General features: G+C 39.3%; 1 pseudogene across 1 annotated transcript; it reads left to right on the top strand.

Moving 5' to 3' along the window:
• The first annotated feature begins 11,180 nt into the window (after positions 1-11,180).
• LOC308496907 (eukaryotic translation initiation factor 4B-like) lies at positions 11,181-12,405 on the top strand (annotated as a pseudogene). The gene has a single exon. The product of its transcript is annotated as a eukaryotic translation initiation factor 4B-like (transcript).
• The last annotated feature ends 2,726 nt before the right edge of the window (positions 12,406-15,131 follow it).

The raw sequence follows: 15,131 nt of genomic DNA, 5'->3' as shown, positions 1-15,131 counted from the left end.
TTCGGTACTTCATCTAGGAACAAGGGAAGATTCAGTCACTCGACCTCTTTTATTCAAACTTTATGTGCTGGGCACAGTTGTAGGAACTATATACAACAGCGAATAAATACAAAGTCTTGGCTCTGACTAGGCTTAAATGTCTAGTTAGGAGAACAACCAATAAAAAAATGTGACGTACATATTGTGATAAGGACATAGAAGAACAAAGGATCAGGGGAAGATGGACAAATGAGTGCTGGAAATAGAAGGTGGTCATGCTTTCATACAGAAGGTGCCAAAAAAATGTATACACATTTTAAGAAAGATAAAAACTTTTAAAATTGTAATACTCAATATATACCAATAACAAGAGATGAATACAAGTTAAGTTTGACTTCTGCAATTACAAAAGGTGCTCAAAGTGATTACCATCAGCGTCCAGATACTTCTGATTACGGCGAACTACTGCTTGAGCAACGTTGACCAAAGTGTCCACTTGTATACATTTTTTTGGCACCCTGAGGATATGGGTTTTCAGAGGCAACGTGTCTAATATTTGAGCCAAATCCTGAAAGAATGAGAGAGCAAAGCTTCCAAATATTTGAGAGGGAAGCATTCCAGACATAGGGAACAGCAAGTGCAAAAATATTGAGGGAGGAGAATATTTGGTGATTTGGTGTGTTCAAGAAGCAAGCCTGTGGTTGGAATGGAATGAATGAGAGAGGGTGGCAGGGGGTGTGGGGAGGTGAGGGCACAGGTCAGCAGGCCCTTGCAGGATGTGGCTCTTACTCTGAATGGGATAGGGAACATTGGAGGGTTGGGCTGAGGAGTGAAATGAACTGACTTATGTTTTGAAAGGGCTACAGACCGCCACAATAGATTGTAGAAGGACAGAGGGGAAAGCAGGAGTCTTTTGGAGTTTGGAGTCTTTTGAAATTGTCCAAGCACATGATGTCTCTTCAATAGGATAAGAGCAGGGAAGGTAATGAGGAGTGGGTACGTGTGTGTGTGTGTGTGTGTGTGTGTGTGTGTGTGTGTGTGTATTTTGAAGGTGAAGCTGACACACTTTGGTGATGGATTGGATGTAGTATGAGTGAAAGGGAAGAGTCCAAAGTGTAAAGTGTTCTGAGGAGGTAAAAAATGGAATCTGCATTTTCCAAAATAGGTAGTGGGTAAAGCACATTTGTGGTGGGACAGGGAGATGGAGGTGTGGTTTTTAAACACGGTAAGATTGAACAGTTTATTAGATAACTAAATGGCAATATCCAGTAGGCAGCTGGCTATTCAAATTTGGACTTCAAGGGACAATTCCAGGCTGGAGATAGAAATGTAGAGTCTTCCGTATACACATGTAATCAGGACATCATCTGGGTTCTGACTGGAACTACAGCAGAGATGATGTCCAAGGACTGATGTTTTGGGGTCCTCCAGAGTCAGATCAGAGATGCAGAAAGTATCCAATGAGGCAGAAGAAGAACCAAGACTCTGGTGCCCTGAAAGTCAAATTAAGACCTTATTTCACAGAGGAAGGGACCAGTTGTTTCAAATATCACCCAGAGATCCAATAAACTGAGAACTGAGTTGACAATTGGAGATCGTGCACCTATTGGTGTTGGTGGATTGCCTTTCGTATATACAGTACCTAGTCCCGTTTCCAGTGCCTAGCAACATTTACGTGATCCTAATATTTTTGTCCATTTCCCCAGAAAGATGAACTGAAGAAAAACGTGGAAAGCCATCTCCAGGCCACTTTCAGTTTGTATCCTTCCCCATAATATATTAGGAATAAGAATTGTACTTTCCAGTGTGTTATGATATGTATGGTTCTTTCCCTTCACTCCCTGTGTTATAGTTTGAAGGAGAGTTTCAGAATATAATGCAAAGAGATGTACTGGGTTTGGAGTATACTGGTTGCCTCCAGAGGCAGAGTTAGCTGAGTGGCAATTCCATTCTGCCATGTTCTGATACACAGACTTTGGGTCTCTTAGCCAATGCACAGGCTATGGTCACTCTGACTCGTTTCAAGCTACAAATAAGCTTTGGTTCTTACATTGTGATTCACAGTTCAGCTTCATGGTAGTTGATGGAAATCGCCCCCACCCCACTTCTAGCATTGGATTGCCAGTGTTAGGTCTCAGTGTTAAGAATTTTCATCATTTTCCATGTCTGAATACATGCTTTATGGAAAGCAGAGAGAGGCTGAGTCAGAAATTGCTGTCTGGATGCCATATTAAGACACAAGAAAGTTCTATGTTTTAATTTTCTCAAATATTCCTAAAATGTTCTTTGTATCCTTAAAGAGGCAGCAGGTAAAATGTATTCTTTAGCTATTCATTTCTTCAGTTTACACACTTGAGAATTGTGTGTGTGTGTGTGTGTGTGTGTGTGTAGGATCAATCTTACCCCTCTTTCCTCTGAGTGCTGGGTCAACTGGGAATCATTACAGGAGGTGAGTATCAAAAATGTCAGCTTCATTTCTTCTGAGAAACTTCCTACTTTTTCCCACTTGAATTGAGTTTAACAAGTGAGTAGCAAAGAGGATAACTCTTCGTCCTCCATGTTTGTGGACTAACTGTGTGGTGCAGAGATGACAGCAGAGGGTCTATGCACAAGCAGCTTCAAAAAACAAGGTCAAAGAAGAACTGAGGGGCCAGGCCATGTGTGAATGGCAAATTCTAACATTCAGTCTGTCCCAAAGAGGGTTGTATTTGTCACTCTTCTCGCAATGGGCAGGAGCAATGAATGAGCAGAGTAAGGAGAAGGGATGATTTCTTCAATGTTTTTGAGAGAGTAAATGTTTTTCTTTTAGGGTTAAGCATGACTGTACAGAAGGGGAGAGGATAATTTTATCCCTTGTATACATTAAAACCTGAAACTTCGGCAGTGCTAAATTCAAGAAGGAAAGTAGCATGAAAATTAAATTTGTGCTGCTCAAGGATTTAATCTTGGCATTTTATTAGAAATTTTCATTTATATCATGGGGTGAGAACTAGCAACAAGCAAACAAACAAACACCTATCTGGATTCCAATGAATAAGCATGGAATACTCATAAAAACTACTTTCTGATTATTAGAGTTGAGAGACATGACTAATAGGTCATGTCAGTGTTGGGATTTTACTTGTTTAGCACTTTAACGTCAGTCCTTATAGTCTGAACACAGGGATTAAAAGGCATGCTAACACAAGTCCCAGTTCATGCCCATAAAAATGGCTTAAAGAAAACCTAATTTGTGTTTAAAATCTATGTGTATGGGACAGGAAAAAACCAACTTCCAAATTCTTGTCATAAAACATGTAGGTGCTGGGAGAATATTTGATGAATGTAAAACAATCCTTATTCTCCTATGAAGGAGAGAGGCACCAAAGGATTCTAGTATGAAGTTGATGAGACCAGGGCTATGAAAGAAATACAGGATTCTAGTATGAAGTTGATGAGTCCAGGGCTATGAAAGAAATACAGGATTCTAGTATGAAGTCGATGAGTCCAGGGCTATGAAAGAAAAATCATTTATTCACTAAGGGAGTAGAAGTGACTTCACAGTAGAGTTGATATTTGAACTGCTTCTTTCCAATCAGATACAATCTTAGCAGAGAAAGAATGCAAATCCTTTTGAGTTGGGATCAGACCTCCGAAGATTCCTCTCTTACTATGTATGCCCATCAAAACCGTACAGTTGGCTTCTTTTGCAGAGGAATGAGAAGGAATTTAGATATGTTATGTGTGATAGTGTATCCATGAAGGGGTGAGGATCTGACCTAGTGAGACTGCAAAAAGGAAAAGGAAGATGGATGAGAGATAACAATGCAAACACATGACAGGACCTAAAGATAAGTGGAAGAATAACTGTGGGACCTCAAGCCAGGGTAGGTTAGAGACTGATACCATGGAGAAAGGAGATGAGTTCTGTTCTGGTTATACTGCAGGGTTGACATATAAGCAGAAGGATCTAAAGCTACCTGGGTGTGGATGTACACAGGAGAAAGAAATGGTGTCCATGAATATTGGTTCATTTGCATGCTCAAATTGACTTGAATATAAAGTTTATTTCCTCACCTGAGAGTAAGTCAAGAAGGTCGATTCATCCAGCAGTTCAATGATATGATCAAAGACCTCTGTCAGTCACCTCAGGCAGTCAGGCCACCCACAGCAGTGGCCTGATACTAAGGTTAGTTACTACCATGGTTGCAAGCTGGCTCACAGGCTTCATGCTTCCTTGTTCACATACGTACTCTGGAAGAGAGACTGACTTCTCATTGCTCTTAAGTGGGTAGGAGAACTTTCTTAGAAGCTGTTAGCAAAACCCATCTCTTCTCACTGGCCAGATTTGGATCATTTGCCCATTTTTGAACCAAGTGTAATCCCATTCCTTGGCAACCAGGACCCCTTTAGTTGAGCTCAACTTCCAAATCATGCTACTGCTAATTAATGGGAGTGTGGTGGAGTAATTGTTGGGGAGTAAACCACAATATTTACCATAGTTAGCCTGTATGAATGCTCTTGAGAATTATTTGAGTAGTTGCGTTATACAAGACCTTGCCTTGCTTTCATAATTAAAATCTTGTGAATTAGTGAGTTTCTTAAGGAACAATATAGAAAGAAGAGGAAAGGGTACAAGAATATTTTCTTCAATCAGATGCACCAAGGATCATGTGAGGAATTAGTTGATAGAACTAGCAAATATGGGATGTCATCAAAACGGCGGCATGAGGTGAGCCTCTGTAAAGCTCCCCTGGAATTTACAACTAATCGAACAACAATAACTCCACAAATGACTCCCTGCACAGCAGACAGGCAAGACGAAGAGGCCCACTACTGAATTCACCTAAAGGTGGGAGAATCGCGTGAGCGGAAGAGGAGGGAGAGGAGAAGTGCGGAGACGGAGCCGCGCTGGGCGCAGGACACAGACCTAGCTCAGTGCTCGGAGCCCGCTGCTCCCGGATCTTCCGCAGCTGCGGGAGAGGGAAGGACTCGGACTGCTAGGGCTCCGCTTGTGGCCCACAGGGCTGAGGGGGCAGCATATAGAACGGCTGAACACACCGCTAATGGCAGAGACCTTGGACAAAAGACTGAGGGAAGAAGACTGAAAACGGTGGTTTAAGCCCTCACTGCCGAGCAGAGAACAGAAGCCTTAGGCACTGAGACTAGCCGCCCCCTCCGTCCCCTCCCAGAGCTCACCCCGCCCCCACCTGCCCAGTGCTAGAAGCGGAACAGTAGCAGTGTCAGATCAAAAGAACAGAATATTTGCTGTTCTGATAACTATGGACTGCAGGCACAGATTTTCAGCCCAACTAGTTCCGGGAAAAGGGAGGGAGCTGTGGAAGCAAAATTGGCTGAGGCTGCGGTCCCCGCCATTGCTCTGGGCCACCTCTCACAACTCACCTGCCCCTGGCCCCAACTATCTGGGCGGATCCCTGCAGGAGTAAACAGAACTGCTGAAACATACGGGCTCTGAATCTGGTGCAGAAAGAGCTTTGGAACTTCAAAAGCTCTCCACATACCCACACGGACAGTGCGCACTGTGACCCAGGTAAACTATTAACAAAGGAGAAGCCCGTCTCCCAGGGAATCCCCCCATTGTGTGAGAAGCTGGAATAGTGCAGAGAAAACATAGCATTATGTGTGAGAGACAAAAAAAGGCTGCAGTCGGAGAGAAAATAAAACATTCTACCAACAAGTACTGGAAAACAAAAGAAAGACCTCTTCCTATCATCCTGTTGCAGAAGCCACTCATGTAGATGTCTAGGAAGAGAAATAATAAATCAGTAATTGCCATGAATAATCAAGGCAACAAGACAGCTCAGAAAGAAAGTGAAAAGTCTCCAGAAAAGGAACTTAAAGATATGGAAATATGTGACTTAAATGACAGAGAATTCAAGATTGCAGTTCTGAAGAAACTCAACAAGATGCAAGAAAACACAGAAAGACAGTTTAATAAACTCAGAAACACAATCAAGGAACAACATGAGCATTTTACGAAAGAGATTGAAATTTTAAAAAAGAACCAAATAGAATTTCTGGAGATTAAGAACTCAGTGGAAGAAATTAAGAATGAAATAACCATCTTAGGTAGTAGAGTTGACCAGATGGAGGAAAGAATCAGTGACATAGAAGATAGAAACCTTGAAATTACACAGATGGAAGAAGAGACTTGAGACTTAACAGAAATGAAAGAACTCTACAAGAACTTTCTGACTCCATCAGAAAGAGCAATATAAGAATAATGGGCATACCAGAAGGAGAAGAAAGAGAGAAGGGAACAGAGAATATATTCAAACAAATTGTTGATGAGAACTTCCCAAACTTGTGGACAGAACTGGATCCTCGAATCCAAGAAGCAAATAGAACACCTAATTACCTCAATCCCAACAGGCCTTCTCCTAGGCACATTGTATTGAAGCTGTCTAAAATCAATGACAAAGAAAGAATCTTCAAGGCAGCTAGGGAAAAGAAGACGGTAACCTACAAAGGAAAGCCCATTAGATTATCATCAGATTTTTCAGCAGAAACTCTACAAGCCAGGAGGGAGTGGAACCAAATATTCAAACTATTGAAAGAGAAAAATTATGAGCCAAGAATAATATACCCAGCAAAGATATCCTTTAGATATGAAGGAGGAATAAAGACCTTTCCAGACATCCAGAAGCTGAGGGAATTTTCTAATACACGACCTGCACTACAAGAAATACTAAAGGAGGCTATTCGACCACCATCAACAGGGACAATTTGTGGCAACCAAAACATAAAAAGGGGGAGAGTAAAGGCCTGAACCAGAATATGGGAATGGAGAAAATAAGAGTGGAAGAAAATGGATTCTCTAAATATCAAACTTTCTTTTACATTAACTTAAGGGTAACCACTCAAAAAAAATCTAGAACTGAAATATATACTGTAATAAAAGAAGAAACAGAGGGAAACATCATAGAATACCACCACACAGAAATAACAGACAACAACAAAAAGGCAAAGAAACAATGGAGACACAGCCTTACCAGAAAACTAAAGCTAGAATGACAGGAAATCCTCACATATCAATAATCACCCTAAATGTAAATGGACTGAACTCACCAATAAAAAGGCACAGAGTAGCAGATTGGATCAATAAACTAAACCCAACCATATGCTGTCTCCAAGAGACACAGCTCAGCTACAAGGACAAGCATAGACTCAAAGTGAAAGGGTGGAAATTGACACTCGAAGCAAATGGTACCCAGAGAAAATCAGGTGTAGCCATAATGATAGCAGATGAAACACTTCCTGGTGAAAAAGATAACAAGAGACAAAGATGGACATTTCATCATAGTAAAGGGGACTATACAATAAGAAGACATAACAGTCATCAATATTTATGCCCCCAATCAGGGAGCACCGAAATATACCAAGCAAATACTAACAGAACTAAAGGGAGAAATTGACCAAAACACAATTATACTAGGGGACTTAAATACTTCATTGACAGCTATGGATAGATCATCCAAACAGAAAATAAATAACGAAATAGAACTAGCAAATATAAAAGATTAGCGCATGGTGGTGATGAGGTGAAAAGTTGAGAACCTGGATGATCTGTGAGTACTTTGTGACTATAAAGTGTGAGAAACAGTCTCATACTTTTTCAGGATTCTTTTTTTTCTTTAAAAAAAAATTTTGCCATTCAATATTAGTTTCAGGTGTATAGCATAGTGGTTAGACAGTTATATGTAGTAATCCCCTGATTAGTCAGGTTTCTTACATTAAAATTCATGAAAGGAAATCATGGGTTAAGTACTCATCTTTTTATGATTGTTTTCAACTTCTTAAGATTATGGATTTTATGTACTGTAATCCCGTGATACTGTTTAACACAGTAACTCTGTTGATGATTCTGTTTGACAACTCTGTGTGAAACTCTTTAATGCTTACACCATAAAGATCTTCAAAGCTTTCCATGGATAGTATTTTTCAACTCTGGTTTTATAACACAATTCTGTAGGAGATTATTAAAACTCCTTGCTATTAAAATTAGGCTGGAGAAAAAATAGGATTTATTTAAAATTCCATAGGAGAGGCCTGGAAAATAATGCAACAGTGTTTTCTAGGTTACATTTCAGACTTTAAACTTACATATTTTTGTATGCCACTTGCTGTTACTTATTTTATTTGTTTTTGTAACTAAAGTGCTCTGTGTCACTTTAATGAATGAATTCAGTGTCACAGACCTGCACCTGAGGCATTGATCTGCTTGTTGCTATTTCAGGCTAAATAGAGAGTTCCTCTTACATTTGTCAGAAACTTGTTCTCCCTTTCTGTTCTCTGGCAGCAGGAAAACATCCATCAAAGATGGCCAGAACTCCCAGGTCATGCTTACAAATCATGTGTGCTCTTAGATTCCTTTCTACCTCCAAATCAGACTAGCTTCTCAGATCCCTTAGTCATACATTCAAGTTCAGATGTATAATGATATTTAGGATGTCCATGATGCCTTAACTGTGAATATGTTTAAGTTCTTGTGTTAGGAATATAGCTCAAAGCTGAAGAGGAGGTCAGATGAAAGTGGATAGAAAAGAGAAGACAGGAAAGAGCCTTTCCCACGACTTGAGTTCACTTTTACAATATTTGTCACTTACTTGCTGTGTGCCAGGGACACAAAAGTAAGTGTGGTATTTTCATATCATAAAGTTCAGCTATGAAAATTAACATTTTTATAATTGAAATGATATACAGTCAAATCAGGATTTCCCCCATTCTTTCTCCTTCCCCGTGGTTGGTATTTGACCTTTAGGTGTGTTTACACATTGGCAGAGTCACGGGCCTGTAGTGGGCCCAGGGAAGTGCTTTATTCTCACTGATTTCTATGCCAGTGTTCACCGCAGCGCCTGTTGTCTTGTCTTTCTGCTTGGTTAGCCCTTCGTGATGGCATCCGCTTTCCATCTGATCAGTGCCTGGAAGGTCTTTGCAGCACCGCCTAGCCAGTGTTCAGCTTCAGCATCCATCCCTTCATCTTAAAAATGCAACCCCTTTGGGTCAACAGGCCTCCTCTGTCAGCGAAAGGTCACCTCTACCCTTAGGTCCTTAATCACATCTACAAAGCCCCTTGTTCATATAAGGTAACATATTCATGGGTTCCAGGGATTAGGATGGGGACGTTATTCAGCATATAACAGTCACTTTAATATTTACCAACTAAAAACAGGAATATCCTCCCTCTATTTATTTAAAGGGAGTACATTAGATGATTCTAACTGAAAATATTAAAGTATTTTTCCTAAATTGTATTTATGATTGGGTGGTCATCACTAAAAGATGTGATATTAGGTTGGTGCAAAAGTAATTGCAGTTTTTGCAATTATTTTTAACTTTTTAAACCTCAATTATTTTTGCACCAACCTAATAGAATGGCACTTATATAATCTCAAGTAGACTTACTTTTCAGTGGGATAATGGTTGTTCCAGTGACACCCACATTGCCTGTTTTGCCCGTATGTAACTCATTTCTTATGGGAGGAGTCTCCAAAACGAAGTGCAAGTTGATCCATTGTGTTATAGGAAGAACATATTAAAATACTTATGTGTCTTATGTTTGAAAAGTTGTAAGCTTTCCTCGTATTTCATAAAAGGGTTGACACGGATATGCCTGTCTTTATGGCTCTGTTTGTCACATGTAACACACAGACCATGAGGTATCCTGAGGGCTGAATGGAAGTTCCACACTGTTGAGGGGTTGACCATGGTGCCTTCATTTGGCACGTTGTGATGTGTTAGAATTTACTACAACATCACCTAGCAAGCAAGATTTAAAAAAAAAAACAGAACATGAAGAGCATGGAGAATCTCTATAATTTTTTCAGTGATGTTTAAAGTTAAGTCAGATTTAATCCATCCTTGACATACTACATACAATGGAAAATGTTTACAAGAGACGTTTGCAGATGATAGAAAGGCAAATACCCTTGTTTTTCCTAGTGAGGTTAAAACGGCTGTAGTAATATACTGAAAATAACATGGAAACCTACACAAGTATATTCCTTTGTCAGCAAATATTGCTGGAAGAGACAGAGCAAACATCACTGAAGTCAAGAAGAAACAAGTATGAGGACAAATAGTACAGTGTGGGAGGTTTGCTACTTAGTATAGGAGTCTCCATGATGTCTCAGCTAATGGTATTTGCTAAATTGTTTTAGAGATGACGTACAAGAACTATTTATGAGTCATCAAAAAAAACATTTTAGAAGACATACAACAATAAATCACTTCTTTTTTTAAAAAAACAGGAATTTATTGTAAAACTACATGTTTACCCACAGCTAGCTATTTTGGAATCAAAGAGATTCCAGATTACAGTTACAGCAAGTCTCACATATTATCATTATTATTATGCTATTTTTACTGCATTGTTTATTGCAAGTTTCAACTTCAAAGAAATTGTAGCCAGAAATTGGCAAATGTGGTTAATTTTGTAAAAACAAGATCTTTTTTGCAGCGTAAAAATTGTAAGATATTTAAAGTGTACAATGTGATGATTTGATATACCTATACATTGTGAAAAGTTCCCCCCTTTGAGTCAATTAATACATCCATCACCCCACATATTTACCCATGTTTTTTTTTTGGTGCAAATGTTTATGTTCTATTCTCTTAACAAATTTCAATTATACAATACAGTGTTATTAACTATAGTCTCCATTTTATTATACATTAGGTCCTCAGACCTTATTCATCTTACAACTGAAATTATATAATCTTTTACCAACCTCTCCCTATTTCCTCCACTCCCCAGCCTGTAGCAACCACTTATATACTATGTAAAAACAAGATCTTTACTAGAGTAGAAATAACTCTTTGCAATGAAAATCTTTTTTTGCTATCCTGATGGCAACACTGTTTGATGACTTTGTTTTTATTATTTTGGTAGGCGGTAGTTGAAGATTTTATGCATTTTTTTCCTTTGCAAAAAAAAAATGTTCCAAGTTTGTTGACCTTTACCCTGATAAGTGGCTGTCTGTAGTTTTCCTAGTAGATATTTTAAAATACAAAAACATAAACTTAATCTTGTAGAATAAATATAATAATTTAAAAATGAATAAAAAAGTAACTCCTTTTGAAAGAAACACATGCTATAGAGAGAAATTTTGAAAATTCATGAATAAAATGTTTCCGTTGTTCTATAGTGTTACAAAAAACTGTGTAAAGAAAGCCTTTGTGTTCTTCCTCTTTCTGCTAACATGGAGGCCTCAGCAAAACAGAAGAAGAGGAAGACTATCTTCCTAACAGACTTTCTGTCCGAGGATGGAGGCCCTGATGGAATAAGCACCTATGTTCCCAAACCGGTTACCTGGGCTGATGCGACAGATGACTTGGAAGGAGATGTTTCAACTACTTGGCACAGTAATGATGACGCTATACATAGGTCACCTCCAACTGACCGTTCTGTCTTGCCCACTGCTGCACAGCTGCTCCGGAAACCCATATTGACAGGAGCCAGCTTCCCAAGTCACCACCCTACACTGCTTTTCTAGGAAACCTGCCCTGTGATGTGACAGAAGACTCCTTTAAGGAATTCTTGAGAGGATTAAATATCAGTGCATTGCATTTACCACGTGAACCCAGCAATCCAGAGAGGTTGAAAGGTTTCGATTATGCTGAATTTGAAGACCTGGATTCCTTGTTCAATGCCCTGAGCCTCACTGAAGAGTTTCTAGGTAACAGAATTCGAGTGGGCGTTGCTGATCAAACACAGGATAAAGACAGGGGTGCTCGTTCTTTTGGCCAAGATAGAAATTGGGATTCTAGCAAACCAGATACAGAGTGCAGGGCCCGTCCTGCCAGGCAGCTTGATGACTACCCACCTAGAAGACATGATGACAGCTTTGGAGACAAGTATGGAGATAGTTATGCTTCAGACCAATACTGTGATGGGTATTGGGACAGTTATCGAGACGGTCCCCGCTGGGATATGGTCAATATAGGGGCTGGATCACCATGATGACAGAGGCAGCAGAGACTACAATAGAGGCTATGATTCCAGGACAGGCAGTGGCAGAAGAGCATTTGGTAATGGGTATCATAGGGATGATGACTCCAGAAGAGGAGGGAGACTATGAAGACAGGTAAGACAGACGTGATGAGCGGTCATGGGGCTCCAGAGATGTTTATAAGGCGTGATGATAGAGGTCCCTCCCAAAGACCCAATTTTGAATCTAAAGCCTCAGAGCACTTCTATGGAAGGTGATTTCTCTGGTAGCAAGCACCTCCCAGTCTAGTCGAGCAGACTCTATCTTTGGAGGGGCAAAGCTGATGGACACAGCTGCTACAGAAGGAGAACTAGAAGAGCAGTTACAGAAGGAACAGAAAAAATTGCAGCATCATCTGGATGAGCCAAAACTAGAACGACTGCCTTGGGAAGACACAAGCGGGCCAAGTCAAGAAACACAGGACCGTCAGTCCTAGGTTAGACCCTGTCCAGACTTGCGGGGGTGTTGGATTAAGAATGCTGCAGCAGTGGGCATAATGAATCATTTACCCAGTGGACATAAAAGACACACCAAGTGAAGTATCTTTAACAATTGGTTTGGATGACTAGTAGCTAAAAAGTGGCTTTTAGAGAGAGAAATACCCAACATTGAAAGGGTTTTCTTTAAAACCATTTGCTAGAGATGATGAAAAGGTAAGGTTTGCTCTCTTCGTGTTTCCTTCCAAATATTAATAGTTGTATTAAAAAAAAAGTATTTTTCTAAATTTACTAACAATTGTCACCCCAATAAATTTAATTAAAAAAAAGTATTTTTCTCACTCCCCCACCCTGTCCCCCATTAAAACAGAAATGGATTTATATCCCCCTCCATGACACATGTAAAATTTGTACAAAAATATATTCTATGAAAATGATTTATAATCTGTAGACTTAATACCTGAGAGATGTGAATTCCATCTTTTGGGTTGTGAGGTTCTTTGTTTTCTCGAAAAAAATCTGATTTTGAAAGTTAAAAAAAATCTGTATAAATATCTCACACATAACAATTCTCACTGGAAACCAGTCTGTTTAAAAATATTTTCAAATGATGTATTTTAGCAGAGTTTGAACCAACTTGTTTAAATAAACACAAAAGAGTCAGTGAGTGACTAGTGGGGTGGAAATTTACTAGCTCATTTTGAACAAAACTTCTGTCTAAATGGTAGAGAGCATTGAGCAATGCGTGCCATAACTTAGAAATACAGTCAAGGACTAATTCTTTCTACCTGCCCTTTTGTGACAGCGGTGCAAACCAAGGATGCCCTTACACTTAGTCCACAACAAAATCTTCCAATCTTTCTATTACCAACCAAGATATTTTGTAAAATTAGAGACTATTCAATCATATTGTATTCATAAAAATATCTAGAAAACTAAAAATTTAGAGGAAAGTTTTTTATACCAATAGTTTAAATTACTGCTTTTTATATTTATATCTTCTCCCCTTCTATTTTTAGCACATTTTAATAATAGTATACACAACTTATAGAGCTTTGTATGATTTATACATATATAATAATACTGGGGGCTATGTGCATCTCTTTTAATTTCTTTTTTTAAACTGAAGTGCATTATTTTAAAAGGCGAGATTAAAAATGTTTTCGGCCCTAGCAACTGAAACCCAAAGAAGTGAAGTGAATTGATGGTGTCTCAGACCAGAACTGGAACTTAGGTCTTTTCCTGTTTGTGGTTTTCCCATCTTACATCCTTTTAATGTATTTTTTATTGCTCTAGGTGAAGGGGATTGCATTAAAATACATTTACTCTGTTAGAGAATTGGAGTGTTAGCAGTGGGTCTCACTCTGTTGTTTGGTTATAATACACCTGGGTAGAAACTTGAACTTTCAGAGACACAAATCTCCATGTGAAAAAAATGTTGTTGATCAGATAAAACACTTGGTCTGGCTCTGAATTTTGCTTTTCCCATACAGAGCTGGTTTTGTTCCCCAGCGCTTGATGGTTGGATTCAAGTTTTCTAATTATTTTGTATCACCGTCATGGCAATTTGCATTCAGAATGAGGGGCAGTTTGGTTTAGTGTTTAAGACAACAGTTTTGAAAGTCACACAGTCTGTGGATTGCTGGTTCCTAGATGTGCAACCGTGACCAACTTGCTTTCCCTCTCACTTTTCTTATGCGTAAAACACAAGTAACACAGGGATTACTAATAGCCTATATCTCATGAGCTTCTTGTGACCAAGAACAGTCAATTCATGTAAAGCTCTTAGAAAAGTGGCTGGTAAGTACTCGTAGAAACAAACAATGCATGTTAACTCTTCTGAATTAACATGAATAGCGAATGCGGAGTTTTGAAAGAAAGAATCAATAAGCTATCTTCTAAAAACTTTACTTCAGCTTTTGAAATGTTATATGATTGACACAATTTTAGAAAATCCACAATAAATAGCATAGAGTGCAACTGTGTTCCTAATTCTGCATTTTTGTAAGGATTTATTTGTAGCTTTTGTTTTATGTATTCGTAACAGTAGGTGGCAGTGTTGGCACAAGATGGAAAAAAAAAATCCACCAGTTAGTTTGTTTTCCGCTCCCCACTCCTGTTTTATAACTGTCTAGTCAGTTTTAGAATCACGGATCAGCCCAAGATTAGAAGTCTGGGCACAGCCCAGCACTGAGTCCTACAGGAGACTGACTGAAGGATTAACAGGAAATTTAAATGATCACTGCCTCATATGGAACAAATCCGGCCTGTTGCTATGTAGAGAAGCTAGGACCTTATTTCTCTATCTGGTGGTTACACTCAGCTTTAGAGCTTTTTTTTTCTGCGCGGGAGTAGATTTAAGAATGCCTGAGCACGCTGCCAACTTTGAGAGTCTGTCATATTTCAGAAATCCCCATGTTTCCCCAGCTATCAAGCCAGCTACACTTTGCGGTGGGGATTTTGCTGCAGCTATGTCTTCCGACTCTGGCAAGTATTTGCCAGGACACTTGGGTCTTGACTTTAAAAACTGCCAGTTTTTAAAAAATTTATTTTGTTTTAAAATTTTTACCTGGTGCTTCTCAGAGAAAGATGAGAGTAGATTTCTGGAATGATCACCCATTAAAATGAAAAAAATGCAACTGAGCCAACGGGGCAAAGGCATATGGCCTACGGAAAGATGGTGACTGCTCCTGTTCCTCCTTTGAAGCGGATGTTCATAGCCTTA

Source organism: Rhinolophus hipposideros (assembly GCF_964194185.1).
Source record: "Rhinolophus hipposideros genome assembly, chromosome: 4".
Taxonomy (NCBI): domain Eukaryota; kingdom Metazoa; phylum Chordata; class Mammalia; order Chiroptera; family Rhinolophidae; genus Rhinolophus; species Rhinolophus hipposideros.
This window is presented reverse-complemented; position numbering and strand designations above follow the sequence as displayed.